The sequence below is a fragment of the Phascolarctos cinereus genome, unplaced genomic scaffold (assembly GCF_003287225.1).
Source record: "Phascolarctos cinereus isolate Bilbo 61053 unplaced genomic scaffold, phaCin_HiC Scaffold_7;HRSCAF=346, whole genome shotgun sequence".
Classification (NCBI taxonomy): domain Eukaryota; kingdom Metazoa; phylum Chordata; class Mammalia; order Diprotodontia; family Phascolarctidae; genus Phascolarctos; species Phascolarctos cinereus.
The window spans coordinates 133,657,710-133,681,030 of record NW_027556180.1 but is presented as its reverse complement, the minus strand read 5'-3'; positions in this window follow the sequence as shown (position 1 = coordinate 133,681,030).

The following is a 23,321-nucleotide window of genomic DNA, read 5'->3' as shown; positions in this document are numbered from 1 at the left end:
GCATTAAATATATGTGTTGTTATGTATAGTGTTACCTGTACAGTATATATTTTACTTTTTAATAGCATAAATGAATAGCTACAAAATTTTTTCTCCTTAAAATTAAATTTGTAGTAAAGAACTACTGTTCTACACACTGGTTTAGGCATACTACATGTGTTTATGGCAATCTCTCAGGTGACATCTTGTGATGATCTCACAATGATTTTTGCATTTCAAATTTCTCATATCTTGTATCATTTCAATGTCATAAACTCTATTAAAACCAAGGGTCTTAAGTGTAGTGTTCCTAATGGCTTGGAAAGTGCTCCCCAAGAAACAGAAGAAAGTGATGAACTTGAAGGAAAAAGTAGAATTGATAGATATGCTTCATTCAGGGAAAATGGTCACTGTGGTTGGCTACCATTACCATGTTAATGAGTTCACCATAAGACATATCAAGAAAAAAGAGAAAGAAATCCATGAAGCCATTTCTGCAGCTCTATCAACTGTAAAGCATTTGTATAAACCATGATATCTGTATCTCTCTTGCATAGAAAGTCCAACATTCTTTGTGTTGCAGGATTGTTATTAAAAAAAAGGCATTCTAGTAGACTCTGGCATCATACAAGAAAAGGATATGTCCTTGTATGATTTTCTAAAGGAAAATGAAGGTGAAGGATCTACTTCTATGGATTTTCAGGCCAGTAAAGGCTGTTTTGGAAGTAATTATAATTAAAAAAAAATGGAGTAAAAGCAGTGACTTGCTTGAGCTTGCCCCCAAACACCTCCCAATACCTGTAAAAATTGCCTCTAAACAAATTGTAGAGCAGCAGAATCCAAAAAAAAGACAGAGTGAAACAAATTTCCAGTCCAAGACAACCTAGATGGTTGATTGGAAAGGTCTATTGCATCAGTCTGAAAGAGGAACACAGTTCACTGTGGGTATACAGGCAAAGACCAGGTCAGCAAACCTAAAACAGGCCTCAGGGGACTTAATTACAGGCAGCTGTGGCAGTTTCCAGACATCTCAACCCACAAATGCCAAAGACAAATTAGAAGGTCAGCGGGAAAAATCTGTTGGACTTGGATGAAAGAGGAGCTCAGTCCCAGCCCCAGTCGCAGGGCAGCGCGGGGGTAGTGGCTGCTTCTGGAGCTCTAGGCCCACAGACAGAGGGGGAATCAAGTGGCTGGTTGGAGGGGAATTTCAGGGATCACTTTGCTGTTGCTGAGGCAGGATTCTCTTGCTTTGACCATGCTAGGATCTGGGTCACAATTCTGGGTGGCAGACCTGGGGCAAGGAGGAGTGCTGGTGTGGTGGAGCTTATAGTGGTGGTGAAGAGGGAAACCTCATAGTTCAAAGGCAGAATAGAGTACTTGTGCTCACTCATAGACCACAACCCAGGCCAGGAGAGGAGTAAAGACTTCGTCCTTGATCATACCACTTTGGAAGAATGGAAATTTAATAGGTCTCTAGAAGTATCTCTGAAAATAGCCTCATAGAAACAGTACACCATTCACACTGGAAGCATAGCCCTACCTTAACAAAGACTTAAAAAGTCAAGTAATTGGCTAGGAACATGAGCAAACAGCAGTATAAAACTCACACTGTAGAATCTTGTTTTGGTGACGAAGAAGATCAAAGCATACAACTAGAAGATAGCAAAGTCAAAGCTCCTATATCCAAAGTCTCCAAGAAAAATATGAATCTGTCCTAGGCCATGGAGGAGCTCAAAAAGGATTTTGAGAAGCAAGTAAGAGAAGTAGAAGAAAAACTGGGAAAATAAATGAGTGTAATGCAAGAAAATCATGAAAAACAAGTCAACAGGTTGCTAAAGGAGACCCAAAAAAGTACCGAAGAAAATAACACCTTAAAAAAATAGACTAATCCAAATGGCAAAAGAGGTCCAAAAGTCAATGAGGAGAAGAATGCCTTAAAAAGCAAAATTGGGCAAATGGAAAAGGAGGTCCAAAAGCTCACTGAAGACAATACTTCCTTAAGAATTAGAATTAAGCAATTGGAAGCTAGTGACTTTATGAGAAATCAAGATGTTGTAAAACAAAACCAAGAGAATGAAAAAATAGGAGGCAATGTGAAATAGCTCATTGGAAAAAATAACTGACTTGGAAAGCAGAGCCAGGAGAGATAATTTCAAAAATATTAGGCTGTCTGAAAGCCATAATAAAAAAAAAAAGAGCCTTAACATCATCTTTCAAAAAATTATCAAGGAGAATTGCCCTGATATTCTAGAACCAGAAGGTAAAATAGAAATCAAAAGAATCCACCAATCACCTCAGGAAAGAGATTCCAAAAGAAAAATCCCTAGGAATATTGTAGCCAAATCTAGAGTTCCCAGGTCAAGAAGAAAATCTTGCAAGCAGCCAGAAAGAAACAATTCAAGTATTGTGGAAAGACAATCAGGATAACACAGGATTTAGCAGCTTCTATAATAAGGGACCAGAGGGCTTGGAATATAATATTCTGTATGGCAAAGGAGATAGAATTACAACCAAGAATCACCTATCCAGGAAAACTGAGTATAATCCTTCAGGGGAAAAAATAAATATTCAATAAAATAGGAGACTTTCAAACATTCTTGATGAAAAGACCAGAGCTGAACAGAAAGTGTGACTTTCAAATACAAGACTCAAGAGAAGCATGAAGAGGTAAACAGGAAAGAGAAATCATCAGGGACTTATTAAGGTTGAATTGTTTACATTCCTACATGGAAAGATGATATTTGTAACTCATGAGACCTTTCACAGTATTAGGGTAGTTGAAGGGAAAAATATATTTAGATAGATAGATAGATAGATAGATAGATAGATAGATAGATAGATAGATAGATAGATAGAAGGCACAGGGTGAGTTGGTGATGAAGGGGTGATATCTAAAAAATAAAATTAAGGGATGAGAGAGGATTATACTGGGAGAAGGAGAAAGGGAGAGGTAAAATGGGGTAAATTATGTCACATAAAGAAGACAAGAAAAGGCTTTTACAGTAAAGGGGAAATGGGGGAAGGTAAGAGGAAATGAGTGAATCTTATTCGTGTTGGATTTGGCTGGAGGAAGAAGTAACATACAAACTCAATTGGGTATGGAAATCTATCTTACCCCACAGGAAAATAGGAGGAAAGGTGATGAGAGTGGGAGGATGATAGATGGGAGGGCAGATTGGAGGAGGGAGTAATAAGAAGCAAGCACTTCTGAGGAGGGACAGGGTTAAAAGAGAAAATAGAATAAATGGGGGCTGTGATAAAATGAAGAGAAATACAGATAGTTTTTCACAACATGAGTACCATGAAGTATTTTGCCTGACTACACATGTATAACCTATAACCTATATCAAGTTGCTTGCCTTCTCAGTGAGGGTGGGTGGGGAGGGAGAAAGGGAGAGAATTTGGTACCCAAAGTTTTGAAAACAAATATAAAAATTGTTTTCACATGCACCTGGGAAATAAGATACACAGGCACTGGGGTATAGAAATTTATCCTGCCCTACAGGAAAAGAGAAGGGGGAGGGGATAAAAGAAGGGGGGAAGAGATAGAAGGGAGGGCAGATTAGGAGAAGTGGTATCAGAATGCATGCTATCTTGGGGTGGGAGAGGGCTCAGATAAGGAGAAAATTTAGAACTCAAAATCTTGTGGAAGTGAATGTTGAAAACTAAAAATAAATAAATTAATAAAACAGACAAAAAGAAAACCATAAAAATAATTAAAGTAAATTTAGAAAAAATGTTTAGCCTATGCACTATAAAAGTAATGGGAAAGGCATCTTCTGCAGATCAAAAGGCAGCTAGGACATTTCCTGAAACTCTAAATAAACTGATTAAAGAAATAGGCTACACACTGGAACAGATCTTGAATGCTGAAGAAACTTCCCTATACTGGAAAAAAAATGTCTCAGAGGATATGCATCAGCCAAGAAGAAAAACAATCTTCAGGTTTTAAATCCTCAAGGGAGAGGGTAACCCTGCTCTTTTGTGCCCTGCCATAGAGTTCATAATAAGCCCTTATATATAAGTCTGCTAAACCTCAGGCTTTGAAAGGAAAGGACCAGTACAAACTGTTTATCTTCTAGATGTTCAATTAGAAAGCGTGGATGACCAAACCACTTTTCCTTGATTAGTTCTATTAGTGATTTGTGCCAAAGGTTAGAAAACATCTTGTTGGCAAGGGATTACCCTTTATAATGCTGTTGCTTCTGGACCATGACCCCAGCCTCCTGAAACCACATAAATTCATCCTTGTAGGAGTTGAGGTCATCTACAAGCTACCTAACACATCTTTCATCCAGTCACTTGACAAAGGTATAATACAGACTTTTGAGGTACAGAACACACTACTCTATGGACTATTTTTACTTAACATTGATCTACATATAAACCAAATACTAATCCAAATTTTACAATAAAGTTCTGTAAACACCCCATAGAAGAAAAAAATAATCACACTTCTTCTCTGATATGAAGGGAGACCCAAAAAATTTTATAGGGATTTTCCATATTTCTCCTGAAATGTGGAAGGAATAACTGTATATACACTCAGATATACATAGAAATCTAACTTAGCCAATAGGTAAATAGGAAGGGAAGGTGATAAAAGAAAGGGAGGGAATGATAAAAGACAGGACAGTTTAAGGGAGGCAGTGGGTAGAAGTAATATAAATTTTTGAGGAGAGCTAAGATAAAAAGAGAGAGAAGAAGAAACAAAAGAATGCAGGACAGAGGAAAACACAGTTAGTAATCATAACTATGAATTTGAGTGGGTGAGTCAGAGTAGCAGAATAGATTAGAAACAGGAATCCAAAAATATGTTTCTTAGAACAGACATGCTTAGAACAGAAAGACACACACACAGAGTTAATATAAAGGACCAGTGCAAAATCTATTATGCTTCAGCTGAAGTAAAAAAAAAAAGTAGGAATAGCAATCTTGATCTCAGACAAAGCAAAAACAAAAATAGATATAAATAAAAGATAATCAGGAAAACTACATTTTGCTGAAGGCACTGTAGACAATGAAGTAGTATCAAAAGAATTTCACAAGTGTGTCTGTCATTCCTCAAATATATACTGAGTCTAGAACTAAGCCAAATTTCTAGATATAAGAGTCATTTCCCAGTTAATAAATGATCAAAAGATATAAACTGGCAGTTTTCAGAAGAAATAATCAAAGCTCTCTATACTCATATTTTAAAAAATGCTTTAAATTGCTATTGATTAGAGAAAGGCAAATTAAAACAACTCTGAGGTACCCCCTCATACCTTTCAGAAATGACAAATGCTGGAGAGAAGCAGGGGGAAATAGGTGCACTAATAAACTGTTGCTGGAGTAGTAAACTAATCCAGCAATTTTCGAGAATAATTTGAAGCAATAACCGAAGGGCTATAAAATTATGCGTTTCATTTGACCCTGAAATATCACCACTAAGTCTATGTCCTAAAGAGATCAAAGGAAAAGGAAAAGGACATATAGATACAAAAATATTTGTAGCCACTCTTTTTGTGGCAACAAAAATTGAAAATCGAGAGGAAGCTCATCTGTTGAGGAATGGTTGAACAAATTGTGGCCTGTGATTGTGATGGAGTAATATTATGCCATGAGAAATGACTGTTTTCAGAAGAAAAAAAATACCAAAACCTCTTCGCAAAATGAAGTGAGTGGAACCAGGAGGTCATTCTGCACAACAAAAGCAACATTGTAATAATGATTGACTGTGAAAGACTTTGCTAATCTGATTAATAATACAATGGTCCAAGACAATTGCAAAGGACTCATAATGAAAAAAAAATGTTTTCTGTATCCAGAGAGAGAACTGATGAATCCTGAGTGCAAATTGAAGAATAATTTTCTTACTTTCTTCACTTCTCTTGCTTTTATTGAAATATGACTGGCATACAAAAAAAAATTTACATGATTTCACATGAATTATTGATTTCATATTGGTTTCCTTATCAATAAATGTGAGAGGCACTGGGAGGGAGGAAGAGAATTTAGAACTCAAAATTTAAAAAGAATGTTTAGGATAAATAATAAAAATTGTAAAAGATACAGTCGGTAAATTTAGAGAGAGAGATTTCAGTTGAATTATGAGAATGGAAACAAGAATACAGTGGTCATAGGAAAGAGTGAGAGGGAAGGAAGTAGAGGCATCTATTGTATACAGTTTTCTTGAAGATTTTAGCTGTGAAAGGAAAAGGTATATAAAAGCTAGAAGAATTGTTGGATTAAGAGAAATTGGGTTTTTCTTTCTTTTTGGGGGGTGAAATGGACATGTTACTAGACATCGAAGATGGAACCAGTGCATATAAATAGACTGTAAATTAGAGAAAGAGTAGGCATGCCCATGTTTGAATTGTTAGTCCATCTGCTAGGAAAGACATGATAATAATAATGATAAAATTAATAATAATATCTAACATTTAAGTAGAACTTAAAGGTTTAGAATTTTCTTTACCTAAGTTATTTACATAACTTATCTTTATAATAATCTTGTGAGATAGTTGCTAATAGAGCTAATGGTCCCTTTTTTTACAGGTAAGGAGACTGAATCTTAGAAAGGTGATCTAAAGCCACAGAGATATCAAGTGTCTGAAGCAGAATTGGAACTAAGGCCTTTTGGACTCCAAGTCCAGTACTCTGATCTACTAAGCTCCCATAATGGATTTATAGGAGTTGGACCTTGGAAAATGAAGGGTCACACAAATTAGTGAATTAGATGATCAGACTAGGAGTCTGGAAGTTCTTAGTTCAGATCCTGCCCCAGACACTTAATATCTGTGTGATCTTGGAAAAAGTGATCAGATTTCCCAATGGTAAATTAGTCAACCGGCCTTTATTAAACAGATACTATGTGCATTTTGTCAAGGGTTGAAGATACAAAGAAAGGCAAATCACTGTCCAGGTTTTCAAGGAGATAGTGCAAGAACATTTCCAATTGATGTGAGATAAAAATGAAAGGATAAGAGGGCACTCTCAGCAAATGATTGGAATGGGTAACATGGGAGGATTAAAGAGAGACCAGAAGATCAGGAACAACCACTGTGGCATAGCACAGTGTTAGGGCAAGGTAAACAATTGCTTTTTTGTAATGAGGGCCCAGTTGAGATTAAATAAGATAAATTTGTGCCTGACAATTTTGTGGCTTCATGATTTTCTCAAGCTACAAGCATCAATACACAAATAGGAATAAAGGAGATGGATAGTGAGTATTTTTCAGGATTGAGTTTTGACAAAGCTTGATGTTTAATAGGACAAAGGGGCAAGGGATTCAAGAGTAGAGGATAGTGTAGATTCTAATTGGTTCAACAAAGGGATAAAAGAGGAAATGTAAGAGAGTATATTTGATGGAAGTCATACTAAAAATGAAGAACCTATTTAAATATTATAAGACATGAGGAAAGATTTATTAATAAAATGTGATCAGGCAAAGGAATTCGAGAACATGGAAGAAGAAAAATCTATCAACAGCTGAAAATGCCTCTGAGGTACACTAAAGGAGTGATTAGATCATGAAAAATAGTGTAGATCATGGAAATTTGTCTAAAAAATAGGAAGACATCTCTTAAAACAAACAAACAAAAAGATAAATTCATAGAGATTTGTCTTATAATGACAATGCTGGGACCTATTCTGTAATTTAAAAGATAAATAAGACTAATGCTTCTCTTTGTCATAATGAAGTTCAATCACTCATTGACATCTATTTGACCACTTAATAATTAAATTATAGGGTTTTTTTTTCATTTCTGAGCCTTGACATATATCATCAAGTTATTTTTAAAATGTGTTTATTATGGAAAGAACCCATTGTTCTTTACTTCACTCCAGCCTTGTAGTCATTATATATTTATTGAGCAGCCACAAGAGGATAGTTTTGGTGTTATGTGGCTTTTCTCCACAATATAACAATACATCCATTATGGGGGATGGGCACTTAACTTCAATTGACTTTCCCAAATGTGAATTATTAGTGTGACTATGGTCAGTATAAAGAAATAGATTCCATGTTATAATAATTCTTTCCTGAGCAAAACTCTTTCTAATTGCAGCTTCTTCTGGGTGTGATTGTTAAACTCAAATGGAGTTGAATACCAGACTAGAAATTTATTTTCAAATACAGCAAGAATAAACACACAGACAAAAAGCCTCATGAAAAACAATTCTTTATTGATAAATGCCTATGATCTCCATATTAAAAGCATATTTGCCATCTCTCATGGAACTTTAATCCTTTCTTTTAAAAAGAAGCCAGATTTTAGCAAAGCTTAAAATTAAAAACCATCTCAGCATATACAAATTAGTCAAAAAAGTTTCCTATACTATTATTAAGCAAATAGATGGAAAACTATCTATCTATATCTACAAATCTATATCTATATCTACATACATATCCTTCCCTGAGGCTGTTTATCTCTCCTCCATAAAAAGAAATAGAATTTAATGTTAAACTGTAATATAAAATCTCTGACACAAGCTATTTTCATTAAAAAAAATTTTGTGTGTTGCATTTTTTAGTTATTTAACTATTACATAAAATTAAAATCTCATTGAGATTAAAAACCATGTAATGAGTCTCAAAAAGCAGAAGCTGTGCCCCAGATTCACAACTACCACTACTGAAAAATCCCTACTAACAACCAGTAAGACAAGAATATTATGAATAGAGGGAATTTGTTTCTACTTATGTTTGAGTTTTAAGGATGCCTACAGACATTTTGAAAGGCAAATTTAACAGCAGCATTTTTTGGATCTAGGAGAGGGGTTTTTTTTTGTTTCTTTTTATGAATTTAAAAGTTAAAAGACAATATGTTTTCTGGCTACATGCCAACCAGCAGACCATGAACAAAGAAACAAACACTACTGCTGTTCTTTTTTTTTTTTTATTCCTCAGTTGTTGCTCATGTTGTTTGTGTTAGTTTTGATTTGTTTCACTCTTAACTAATTGCTCTTCAATCATATGTCAGTGAGTTTGCTGCCACTTCCTTGCCCACTAGCATAGATTACTAATAATTACATCTTTACAGTAGAATGTAGGAATAGATAGACAGAAAGACAGATGGATAGATAGATAAATAGATGTAACTTCCATCCTCCCCATATCCTTCTGACACCCCAAAAATAATAAAAAAAATCAAATAGCTGGTCACTCATTGAAGATATTTAGAAGGAAGAAGATAATTATAGTCTGATCTCATTTAAGATTTTTATTAAATGTTAATAAAAGCAACTTAAAAGTCTCATCATCACACCACTGCTTCCCACCCTATTTTGAAAGCACAGATGCTGTACTCAAATTATATGTAAATAAGTCTTTGTGAAAAAAGAACTTTCTATAAGCATTTATTTTGCAAAAAGCAGTATTGGTCATGAATATGGTGGCGTCTCCTCATTATACTTTCATTATTAGCACGTGAATCAGGTGATGTCTGTAAGACAACTTAATAATTTAATCTCAGAAAATAAATTTTTAGTAATGTGCTATAGCATTTCCCCCTGTGCATACTTAATTAAAATCCTTTTCAGTAACTAAGAATTTGTCAAGCTGAACACTCATTAGGAGCTGGGCAAGAGTACCAGTGATAGAGAAATTCTTTTTCTTATTCTTCCTGGCAATAAATCAAAGGAATATGTAACTGCCCTACTAAATCCTAGTCTTCATTCAATTAAGATCATGCAGGTTTCTAAATGATTAGATGATTGGCATAATGTAGCTCTGCAGATAGATATCACAATTTCTCTTCCTCAGAGACACTTGCAAAATATTTACTGCTTTCTCTACTTGTTAATGATATTAAGAGTATGGTGAAATGAACTCACGATAATAGATTTTTAAAAATTACCAGGTACTTTCCACACTTTATCTTACTTGAACCTTGAAGTAAGACTCTTTATAAGGCAAGTAATCCACAAATAAATATACTCACTTCATAAAAGGAATAAGCCATGGTAAAAAATGATAGGATGATTTGCCCATGTTTGAACTGTTAGCAAGTAGTAGAGAGGGGACTCCCATGTAAATATTCTGATTTAAAAGTCCTGGGTACTTCCTACTATTCCACTCTGTTTGGAGAGCAAACTGGTAGTGCTGAAACAGGTAAGACCCATCACTGAGATTAATTATTTTTCTATTATTCTTTCTCTGTCTCTCTGTCTCTGTCTCTCTGATTCTCTCTCTCTCTCTCTCTCTCTCTCTCTCTCTCTCTCTCTCTCTCTCTCTCTCTCTCTCCGTTTCTGGTTGTATTTCATCTTCAATATCTCTAAATTCTTCCTTGCTGTTTATCAAAATGCCCAAGTCTCTCCTATCATTAAACAAACACACACACACACACACACACACACACACACACACACACACACACACACACACACACGATTTTCTCTACTCATGCAGTTATCCTAAACCTATTCTCCCTTTAACTATCAAACTCCTGAGGAGTTGGGTGAACAAAAACAAGCACACAATAACAAAAAAAAAGTGCCTACACTCATTGTTTCTTCCTCTCTTCTCATTCAGTTCTCAACAGTTCACAATCCAGATTCTGATCTCATCACTAAATTGCAACTATACTATCCAAAGTTACTAAAGATCTTTTAACTGACCAATCTGATGGTCCTTCTTTGCAATATTTGACACTGTTGACTGCTTTCTTCCTTGATGTTCTCTGTTCTCTGAGTTTCCATTAAATTTCTCACTCTTGATTCTCTTATCACACTCCTTAACCATGCATTTACCCCAAGTTTTGGCCTTCTACTCTTCCCACTTTACACTCATTTCATGACTTCAGCAACTACAATGCGTGTAACAATCATCTTTATGTTATTGATCTTTGTAGCTAGCCCTCATCTTTATGCTGAGCCAGGGACAAGCATCACCAACTGTCATTTAGATATTTTTTTTTAGGCAATTAGGATTAAGTGACTTGCCCAGGATCGCACAGCTAGTAAGTGTCCAGTGTTTGCTCTCAGGCTGAATTTGAACTTAGGTCCTCCTGACTTCGTGGCCAATGTTCTATCCACTGAGCCACCTAGCTGCCCCCATTTTTGGATATTTCAAAGTGAAAGTCACATAGAGATTCCTAGCACAATATATTCAAAGCAGAAATTCCAAAACTAGATCATAAGTATTTGTATTACTAGTAATGTCAGGAGTAACAGAATTTGGCATATTCAATTGAATATATGTATTCTGTATTTTTAAATAAAACATCTTAAAAAGGAGGTAGATAGATAGATAGATAGATAGATAGATAGATAGATAGATGGATAAATGGATAGGTGGATGCATAGATACATATCTAGCTAGATACCTAGGTAGAGAGCTAGCTATCATCCATCTCTCCATGGCATCTTAGGTGGCATAGTGGATAGAACACAGAGCTTGAAGTCAGGAAGATATGAATTCAAATCAGCCTCCAAAACATACTGCTTGTGTGACCTTGGGAAGATTAATCACATTTGTAAAACATTTTCCAGATCTGAAAATGGTATATAAATATTAGTGAGAGATATATGATGACTATATATCAAGAGTATGACCACCTTTGTATATGGCCAATGGGTAAAGGAGTAGACCATGGGATTTGAGTAAGTTAAGGTATTGAATGATTAGGATATTTGAGGGAGAATCAGTATGTATGTTGAAGTCACCTAAAATGAAGGTAGGGGTATGGGATACATGGAGGGGGCCTCAATATGTTCCCTCATTCGGTCAAGGACTAAACAAAATAATAACCAGAAGCAGTATACACACACACACACACACACACACACACACACACACACATTTATATATATGTTTGCATGTTATCTTCCCCTTTAAATAAGATCTTTGAGGACAGGAACTGTCTTTTGTCTCTTTGCATCCCCAGCATGTAACAAAGTGCTTAGTACATAGTAGGCCTGGAATAAATGTTTATTAGTCGATTGATTACTAATAAAATTAGTTTGTTTTGGATATATTCCAGGGATGACCTACATAAGTGAATCCTCATAAGTGTAATAGAGATAAAATTAATAATTGTTTTTGTTGAATAAATTATGTTTAGCTACTCTTTGACTAGAAGTTTGATCACTGGATTATATTTTATTTATTAGTATTTCTGTGTTTGTCTGTTTTACCTAACCAATTAAACAGGCTTGATGGGTTGAGCGCAAGCAAGGGAAAAATGTCTGGGAAAAAATCTTTAGGTGGATTTTAGGATATAATATTTTATTTCCAAGAAGGTGAGAGAACTTTTCTGTGTTTATGAAGCAAAATCCCTAAAAAAATGAGTTATATATCTGTCACCTTAGAAATAGCAATAAAGCTAATGACTGGATATTATAATGCCTGAGTAAGAAAAATAACCCAGACTCAAAAGACTGTTTCATCTTGTTTAATTTAACTTGAGCATTAAATGAGCACAGCACATGAGAAAAAAATGAACACCTTTTAAATAGAGTCACAAGGCAAAGATAATCTACTAATGAAGATTCTAAAGTAAATTATCATTATTGAAACAAGGTTAACTGATGGAGCTGGTGTTTGTGTTGGACTGTACAAAAGCTGTTTGTTAAATTAGACTGATGGCTATTGCAAAAGATGACCTTTCAAGTACTCTCTTTTTATATAAACTTTAGAAAAGAATGGGTACAGATATTCTAACTGAAGAATACTGTATCGATAACTAACATTTTATTGATACATATCACATATATGTGTGTGTGTGTGTGTGTGTGTATGTATATGTCCCTTTATCAAAAGTATTTTTTTTTGCTTATACACTAATATTCTATATAAGCTAATATAACTTTCAGAGCTTAATGAGAGAGACAGTTTAGTATACTGAACAGAGATCTGTTCTAAAATTAAGGAAGCTCGGAGTTTAAATCTCATCAAATACATTTAGGGTAGCTAGGTGTCTCAATAGATAAAGTATTGGGTCTGGAGCCAGGTACACAAGTTCAAATCTGACTTAAGATCCTTCTTAGCAATGTGATCTTGGCCAAGTCACTTAACCTCTGTTTGATTCAGTTTTCTCATCTATAAAATGAAATAGTTATACCTGCCTCCCAGATTTGTTATAATGATCAAATGTGATAATAACTGTAAAGTACTGAGCCTAGTGTTTGGCATAAGGTCGATGCTATATAAAAATTAAGTATTATTATTGTTATTTGTGAGGTGTTTGAACATGTGTAGTTTGCTAAACCTCTCTGGTGTTCAGTTTTCTCATCAATAAGATGGGCATAATGATAGCAGTTAGCTCTTGAAGTGGTTCAAATAACTGAATGGGATGTATACAAACATTTGAAAATGTTGAAATGTGAGCAATTTTTAATTTATGAAGACACTGGTTTATTACATTTTTGTCTAGTTAATTGTTTCTTTAAAAGAAAAAACACAGTCCAAACAAGATTAAAGGCCTAGATATTTTATCTAATCCCCACAATCTCTCAAACTTCTTCAACAAAGAAATTATGGAACAAAGATATAACTATTTTTTAGCTAGTTTCATAGTCTAGGACACGTAGAACCTAAAAGGTTAAAAATGCAAAATCCATGAACTGGCACTCACTGCCCACTTAGTACCCACTCAGCACTTCTTCCCTACTTCCCATGTTACTAGCACTGAGGTTTACCCAGCAAACTCAAGTACCTGACAGGCTTACAAAAAAACCCACCTACATGCTGTGGGACTCCATCCCTCTTTCCAGTGCCATGGACACCCCCACTCTAGGATATGGTATCATCCTTATTGCTACAAAGCTCTGAAATGTCAGTGTCAGGGCAGACAAACTCATTGCGCCAGAATGGCAGTTCTCTAAATAGCTAGCTCCAGGCCAGAATAATAAGGAATAATGTAAAGGACATGACACCTTGTGGGCATGTAGTGGAGTTGGGGGAATGAAGCATGCTATTAAGCCTGATGGAAAGAGCACAGCATCTAACTGGGGCCAGTTCTGACCACTGAAAATCAGTTGGGGCAGAGTCTGAGCCTGGTAAACCATGTTTAGCATAAGACCAACCTGAGATGCTCTGAGATCCAGTCTTCAAAGAAACCACCATAAGAAGAAAGTGAGTCAGAAAGTGAATAGAGAAAAGTGGAGCAGAAGTTGGAAGGGGGGGGAGGAGACTGAAATTACTAAAGTTTTCAGGAAGGAAAACATTCAAAGACTTTGAACAAAAGTAGATAATTCAACAGGAAAAAAAGTAACAACTGAAGGAAATGTCTTCAGTCATCTATAAATAAATACTGTAAAACAAAGGAAAATGAACCAAAACTTGATGAGACAGCATATTTGAGAAGAACATAGAAAAAGAATATGGTTGTTTAAGAGAGAAATGAGAATTATGAAAGCAGAAGTCATGATTAGAACAGCAAAATAATGGGCAGAAAATAGAAAAACACCCCACAGTTTATGATGCACAATCCCACCAATGAAACAGAAGAGAGGAAAAAAATAGATTGGGAATGCAAAAAACAGAAATGGAGGACAATCTAAAAAAAGAAATCAAAAAACAGTAGTTGTATTTTATTTTGTTTCATTAATTCATTTATTTTTAGTTTTCAACATTCATTTGCACAAGATTTTGAGTTCCAAATTTTCATCCCATCTCTCCCTTCCTCCCATGTCAAGATGGCATGCATTTTGAACACCCCTTCCCCCAAAGCTGCCCTCCCTTTTATCACCCCCACTTCTCTTATCCACTTCCCCTTCTATTTTCCTGTAGGTCAGGACAGATTTTTATACCCCTTTGCCTGCATACCTTATTTCCCACTTGAATGTAAAAAAAAAATTAACGTTTGTTTTTAAAACTTTGAGTTCCAAATTAACTCCCTTCCTCACTCCCCACCCATTCTCATTGAGAAGGTAAGCAATTTGACATAGGTTATACATGTGTAGCCATGCAAAACACTTCCATAATAGTCATGCTGGGAAAGATGAACTATATTTCTTCCCATCTTATTCCACACCTGTTTTTTTCTATTCTCTCCTTTGACCCTGTCCCTCCTCAAAAGTGTTTGCTTCTGATTACCCTCTCCACCAATCTGCCCTCCCTCCTATCATCCCTCCCTCTCTAATCCCCTTCCCCCCATTTTCATGTAGGGTAAGATAGATTTCCTTACCCAAATGAGTTTGTATATTATGTTCTCCTTAAGCTAAATCTAATGAGAGTAAGGTTCACACATTCCCTATCACCTCCTCCCCATCCACTCCACTGTAAAATCTTTTTCTTGGCTTTTTACGTAAGATAATTTATCTCATTCTACCTCTCCCTTTCTCCTTCTCCTTCTCTCTCACCTCTTAATTTTTTTTTAGATATCATCCCTCCATATTCAAGTTATCCTGTGACATCCATCTATCTGTCTGTCTATCTGTGTGTCTGTCTATCTAACCATCCTTCCAACATCTGTCTATCTATCTATATCTATATCTATATCTATATCTATATCTATATCTATATCTATATCTATATCTATATCTATATCTATATCTATATCTATATCTATATCTATATCTATATCTACCTATATCTAATCTATCTATATCTATGTCTATGTCTATATCTATATCTATATCTATATCTATATCTATATCTATATCTATATCTATATCTATATCTATATCTATATCTATATCTATATCTATATCTATATCTATATCTATATCTATATCTATATCTATATATTTCTCCCAACTATCCATATACTGAGGATGGTCTCATAAGTTACAAATATCATCTTTCCATGTAGGAATGTAAAAAGTTCAACTTTAATGAGTCCCTTATGATTTATCTTTCCTGTTTACCTCTTCATTCTTCTCTTGAGCCTTGGATTTGAAAGCCACATTTTCTATTTAGCTCTGGCCTTTTCATCAAGAATGCTTGAAAGTGAGAGCCAAGATGGCAGAGTGAAAAGGTAGTCGCTCTCACTCTCCCCTATCAACCTCTGAAAACCCAGAAAATATCACCCCAGAAAAGAAAAAAAAACCCTGGAACACCTGAACTAGAAGAATGACAAGGGGCAGCAGTACAGTAGCCCAGCAAACCGGTCTTCCAGTGCATCAGCAAAAACAAGGGGCCCCAGGCGGATAAGTACCCTGTGGTATTCATCTGAAAGGGGGTGAAGAAAACAACCTAAAGGCTTCCTAAAGCCCCGACCTTGCTGATTCCAACCCAACACCAGGTGAGCTGTAGGAGCCCTGAAGCACCCAATTGTGAAGAGATCCTGAAGCCCAGGTGGTAGAGCAGGCAAACACCAACACCCAGACCTCCGAGTGCCTCAGTGAGGGCGGGGGAACCGGTGGAAACCAGCTCAGAAAACCACCAAGAGTCTTGGCAATCCACTGCAAAGGAATCTCCCGGTGCATTAGCAGAAATGAGGGAGACAACACTGCGGGGGGCCCCAGGCAGACAAACATCCTGCAGCAGCCATCTAAAAGGAGCAGAAGAAAGCTAAAGGAAAGGAAAAGCAGGCAACCTAGAATTGCCTGAAAGTTCCAGTCTTGCTGATTCCATCCCAACACAATGTAAGCTGCCAGAAACCTACAGCCTCCAATTCCCAGCATAAGAGGCCCCAGCACGCAAAGCCAGTGACCAAGACCTAGGCTCCCAACACAAGAAGCTTGGGTCAGTACCCTCTGTGCCCCAGCAGGAGAGCTCAATCTCTTTAAAGGCCAGGGAATAAAGAAACACCATGAGTAAAAAGAAACACACCATAGATTCATATTATGAGAAGAATGAAGAATCAAGACAGAAATTCTGAAGAGGACAACATTGTCAACAAACCCACATCTGCAATAACAAACGGGAATATGAACTGGTCTGAAGCCCAAAAAGCCTTCTTAGAAGAGCTCAAGAAGGATTTTAATAGTCAAATGAGAGAGGTAAAAGAGTCCTTCAAAAATACAATTGGCCAGTTGGAAAAAAAAATACACTAAAGAAAACAAGTCCCTAAAAAACACAATTGGCCAGTTGGAGAAGGAAGTACAAAATCTAACAGAAGAATATGCTGAAGGAAACAAGTCCCTAAAAAACACAATTGGCCAGTTGAAGAAGGAAGTACAAAAACTAACAGAGAAAACAATCTGTTAAAAACTAGAATTGGACAAATGGAAACCAATGTCTCTATGAGAGAGCAAGAATCAATCAAACAGAAACAAAACAATGAAAAAATTGATGAAAATGTAAAATACCTCATCAGTAAAACAACCGACCTGGAAAATAGACTCAGGAGAGACAATTTAAAAATTATTGGACTACCTGAAAATCATGATGAAAAAAAGAGCCTGGACAGTATGTTTCAGGAAATCATAAAGGAAAACTGCCCAGAAGTCCTAGAACCAGAAGGGAAAATAACCATAGAAAGAATCCACCAATCAGCACCTGAAAGAGATCCCAAATTGACAATGCCAAGAAATATAATAGCAAAATTCCAAAATTACCAGATGAAAGAGAACGTGCTGCAAGCAGCCAGAAAGAAAGAATTTAAATATCGTGGAACCATAGCCAGGATTACACAGGACCTTGCAGCTTCTACATTAAAAGACCACAGGGCATGGAACATGATATTCCGTAAGGCAAAGGAGCTTGGAATGCAGCCAAGGATCAATTACCCAGCAAAAATGATCATCACTTTTCAAGGGAGGAGGTGGATATTCAACAAAATAGGAGACTTCCAAATTTTGATAAAAAGACCAGAGCTCAACAAAAAATTTGATCTTCAAGTACAGGACTCAAGAAGGACTTAAAAAGGTAAATGGGACAGAAGGATACAATATGTTGTTAAGGGGGGGGGCTGTTTAAACCCCTACAAGGGAATATGAGACTTGCAACCCTTGAGAACTGTATTGTTATTACACCTTGTTAAAGGAGTATACATAAAGAGGGTGGATATTAGTTGACTTTGATGTAATGATAAAAAAATCTAATCAAGTGGGTAAATGGATCCAAATAAGTGGATCAATCTGATCTTAGAAAAGGTACTGAGAAAGAAGGAGGCAGACAAGGGTAAATTACATTACAGGAAAAGACACAAAATTCTATTAAAGCAGAGGGAAAGAAGGTTGTTTGAACCTTACTCTCATCAGATTAGGCTCAAGAAGGACATAATATAATCAGTTAGGTATAGAAATCTAACTTGCCCTATAGGCAGTAGGAGGGAAAAGGGGAAAGAAAAGGGAGGGGGGAAAGAAAAGGGAGGGGGAAAGAAGGGAGGGAAGCAGCAGTAAGACTAAAGGGGAAGAAAAGGGAAAGGGATAATAAAAGGGGGAAGGGACTGAAGGAGGCAGTGGTCAAAAGCAAAACACTAGTGAAGGGGAGAAAGGAAAAAGGAGAAAGAAAAGCATAAATGGGGGGGAAAGGATGGAGAAAAAGACACAGGTAGTAATCATAACTGTGAATGTGAATGGGATGAACTCTCCCATAAAATGGAAACGGATTGCAGAATGGATTAAAAGCCATAATCCTACAATATGTTGTTTACAGGAAAAGAGTGACACATACAGGGTAAAGGTAAAAGGCTGGAGCAGAATATATTATGCATCAGCTGAAGTAAAAAAAGCAGGGGTAGCAATCCTGATCTCAGATAAAGCAAAAGCAAAAATATATCTAATCAAAAGATAAGGAAGGAAACTACATCCTGCTAAAAGGCACCATAGACAATGAAGTAATATCATTACTAAATATATATGCACCAAATGGTATAGCATCCAAATTCTTACAGGAGAAGTTCAGGGAGTTACAGGAAGAAATAGACAGCAAAACTATACTAGTGGGGGACCTGAACCTCCCCTCAGCACTAGATAAGTCTAACCACAAAATAGATAAGAAAAAGTTAAGGAGGTGAATAGAACATTAGAAAAGTTAGGTATGATAGACCTCTGGAGAAAACTGAATGGGGATAGAAAGGAATATACTTTTTTCTTGTCAGTACATGGCACATACACAAAAATTGACTATGTACTAGGCATAAAAACCTCACAATCCAATGCAGAAAGGCAGAAATATTAAATGCATCCTTTTCAGATCATGATGCAATAAAAATATATGTAATAAAGGGCATGGAAAGATAGACTAAAAAATAATTGGAAACTAAATAATCTAATCCTAAAAATGATTGGGTCAAACAACAAATCATAGAAACAATCAATAATTTCATTCAAGAGAATGACAATAATGAGACAACATAACAAAACCTATGGGATGCAGCGAAAGCAGTTCTTAGGGGAAGTTTTATATCCTAAATGCTTACATAAATAAAATAGAAAAAGAGGAGATTAATGAATTGGGCATACAACTAAAAAAATAGAAAAAGAACAAATTAAAAATCCTCAACTAAACACCAAATTAGAAATATTGAAAACCAAAGGAAAAATTAATAAAATTGAAATTAAGAAAACTATTGAACTAATAAATAAAACTAAGAGCTGGTTTTATGAAAACAATAAAATAGATAAGCCTTTGGTTAATTTAATTAAAAAAAAGAAAGAAGAAAACCAAATTACTAGTATCAAGAATGAAAAGGGTGAAGCTACCACCAAGGAAGAGGAAATTAAAACAATAATTAGGAATTATTTTGCCCAACTATATGCCAACAAATTTGACAATCTTAGTGAAATGGATACATATTTACAAAAATATAAATTGCCCAGATTAACCAAAGAGGAAGTAAAATACTTAAATACCCCATCTCAGAAAAAGAAATTGAAGAAGCCATTGATGAACTCCCTAGCAAAAAATCTCCAGGGAGATGGATTTACATGCAAATTCTATCACACATTTAAAGAACAATTAATTCCAATAGCATATAGATTATTTGGGAAAATAGGTGAAGAAGAAGTCTTACCAAATTCTTTTTATGATACAAATATGGTGTTGATATCTAAACTAGGAAGAGTCAAAATTGAGAAAGAAAATTATAGACCAATATCTCTAATGAACATAGATGCAAAAATTTTAAACAAAATACTAGCAAATAGATTGCAGCAACTTATTACAAGAATAATACACTATGATCAGTTAGGATTTATACCAGGAATGCAGGGTTGCTTCAATATTAGGAAAACAATCAGCATAATTGAACATATCAACACCAAAACCAACAGAAACCACATGATCATCTCTAAAGATGCAGAAAATCTTTTGATAAAATATAAAACCCATTCCTATTAAAAACACTAGAAAGCATAGGTATAAATGGAGATTTCCTTAAAATAATAAATAGCATGTATCTAAAACCTTCAGCAAGAGTTATATGTAATGGGGACAGGCTAAAAGCATTTCCAATAATATCAGGGGTGAAACAAGGATGTCTATCATCACCACTGTTATTCAATATTGTATTGGAAACTTTAGCTTTAGCAATAAGAGAAGAAAAAGAAATTGAAAGCGTTAGAATAAGCAAAGAAAACAAGGCTATCACTCTTTGCAGATGACATGATGATATACTTAGAGAATCCTAGAGAATCAAGTAAAAAACTACTTGAAATTACAAACAACTTTAGCAAAGTTGCAGGCTATGAAATAAACCCACATAAATCATCAGCATTTCTATATATTACCAACAGAGCCCAACAGCAAGAGATAGAAAGAGAAATCCCATTTAAACTTACTGTAGACATTATAAAATACTTAGGAGTCTACCTCCTGAAACAAACCCAGGAACTCTATGAACACAATTGCAAAACACTTTTCACACAAATAAAAGCAGATCTAAATAATTGGAAAAACATCAGTTGCTCATGGGTAGGCCGAGCTAATATAATAAAAATGACAATCCTACCTAAGCTAATTAACTTATTCAGTGCCATACCAATCAAACTACCAAAAAATTATTTTATAGAGTTAGAAAAAATAATAACAAGATTCATTTGGAAAAAGGTCCAGAATATCAAAGGAACTAATGAGAAATGCAGGGGAAGGTGGCTAGCAATTCCAGATCTTAAATTGTATTATAAAGCAGCAATCATCAAAACTGCTGGTACTGGCTAAGAAATAGGGAGGTGGATCAGTGGAATAGGTTAAATATGCAAGACACAGTAGTCAATGACTGTAGTAATCTATTATTTGATAAACCCAAAGACCCCAGCTTCTGGGATAAGAACCCACTCTTTGAAAAAAACTGCTGGGAAAACTGGAAAATAGTATGGCAGAAGCTAGGCATAGACCCAAATCTCACACCATATAGCAAAATAAAGTCAAAATGGGTTCAGGACTTAGATATACAGGCTGATACCATAAGTAAACTGGGAGAACAAGGAATAGTTTACCTCTCAGATCTATGGAGAACAGAAGAATTCATGACCAAACAGGAGATAGAGAACATCATGAAAAGCAAAATGGATAATTTTGATTACATTAAATTGAAAAGTTTCTGCACAAACAAAGCCAATGCAACTAAGATTGGAAGGAAGGTAGAAAATTGGGAAAGAATTTTTATAACCAATTTCTCTGATAAAGGCCTCATTTCTAAAATATATAGAGAATTAAGACAAATTTATAAGAACAAGCCATTCCCCAATTGATAAATGGTCAAAGGATATGAACAGACAGTTCTCAGATGAAGAAATTAAAACCATCTATAGTCATATGAAAAAATGCTCTAAATCGTTATTGATTGGAGAAATGCAAATCAAAACAACTCTGAGGTACCACATCACACCTAGCAGATTGGCCAACATGACAAAACAGGAACATGATAAATGTTGGAGAGGATGTGGGAAAATTGGAACGCTAATACATTGTTGGTGGAGTTGTGAAATGATCCAATCATTTTGGAGAACAATTTGGAACTATGCCGAAAGGGCTACAAAAATGTGCATACCCTTTGATCCAGCAATAGCACTTCTAGGGCTATATCCCAAAGAGATCAAACAAATGGGAAAAGGACTCACATGTACAAAAATATACATAGCAGCTCTTTTTGTGGTGGCAAAGAATTGGAAATTGAGAGGATACCCATCAATTGGGGAATGGCTGAGCAAGTTGTGGTATGTGAATGTAATGGAATACTACTGTGTTATAAGAAATGATGAATAGGCTGACTTCAGAAAAACCTGGGAAGACTTATATACTCTGATGCTGAGTGAAGTGAGCAGAACCAAGAGGACTTTGTACACAATAGCAGCCACATTATGCAATGACTAAGAATGTTAAACTGAACCCTTCTCAGCATTAGGAACATCTAAGACATCTCCAGAGGCCTCAGGATGGAAAATGCTGTCCGCATCCAAAGAAAGAACTATGGAAGTCGAATTGCTCTCACTTATTTTATCTTTCTGTTGAGTTTTGTTTCATCTTTCTGATGGTTCCTGATATTGGTTTTAATTTTTACTTACAACTTCACTAAAGTGAAAATATGTTTAATGGGTATGTAAATGTAAAACTTATGTCAGATTGTGCGCCATCTTGGGGAGAGTGGGGGGAAGAAAAAGGTAGAAAAAATTTTCAACTCAAAAGCATATGGGAAAAAAATTTTAAAAAAATTAAAGAGATTTGGGGAAAAAAAAGAGAAAAAAACTTTAAAAAAAAAAAGAATGCTTGAAAGTCCTCTATTTCATTGAATGTCTATTTTCCCCCAGAGGGATTATACTCAATTTTGCTGGGCATGTGATCCTTGTATTTAATACTAGCTCCTTTGACCTCTAGATTTGTCATGTTACAAGCCCTCTGATCCCTCAAGGTAGAAGCTGCTAAATCTTGTGTTATCACGATTATTTTTCCACCATACTTGAATTGTTTCTTTCTGTCTGCTTGCAATATTTTCTCCTTGACCTAGGAATTCTGGAATTTGGCTGTAATGCTCCCAGGACTTTTCCTTTTGGTATACCTTTCAGAAGGTAATAGGTGGATTCTTCCAATTTCTATTTTGCCCGCTGGTTCTAAAATATCAGGGCAGTTTTCCTTGATAATTTCTTGAAAGACGATGTCTAAGCTCTTTTTTTAATCATGGCATTCAGGTAATCCAATAATTTTTAAGTTGTTTCTCCTAAATCTACTTTCCAGATCAGTTGTTTTTCTAAGGAGATATTTCATGTAGTCCTCTATTTTATCATTCTTTTGGATTTGTTTTACAGTGTCTTGATTTCTCATAAAGTCACTAGCTTCCAATTGCTCTATTCTCATTTTTAAGGAATTATTTTCTTTAGCAAGCTTTTGGACTTCCTTTTCTACATGTTCAGTTCTGCTTTTTAAGGCATTCTTCTCCTCATTGGCTTTTTGGACCACTTTTGCCATTTGGGTTAGATTATTTTTAAGGTATTATTTTCTTCAGTATTTTGGGAGTCTCTTTTTGCAAGATATTGACTTGTTTTTCCATGATTTTCTTGCATCACTCTCATTTCCCTTCCCAATT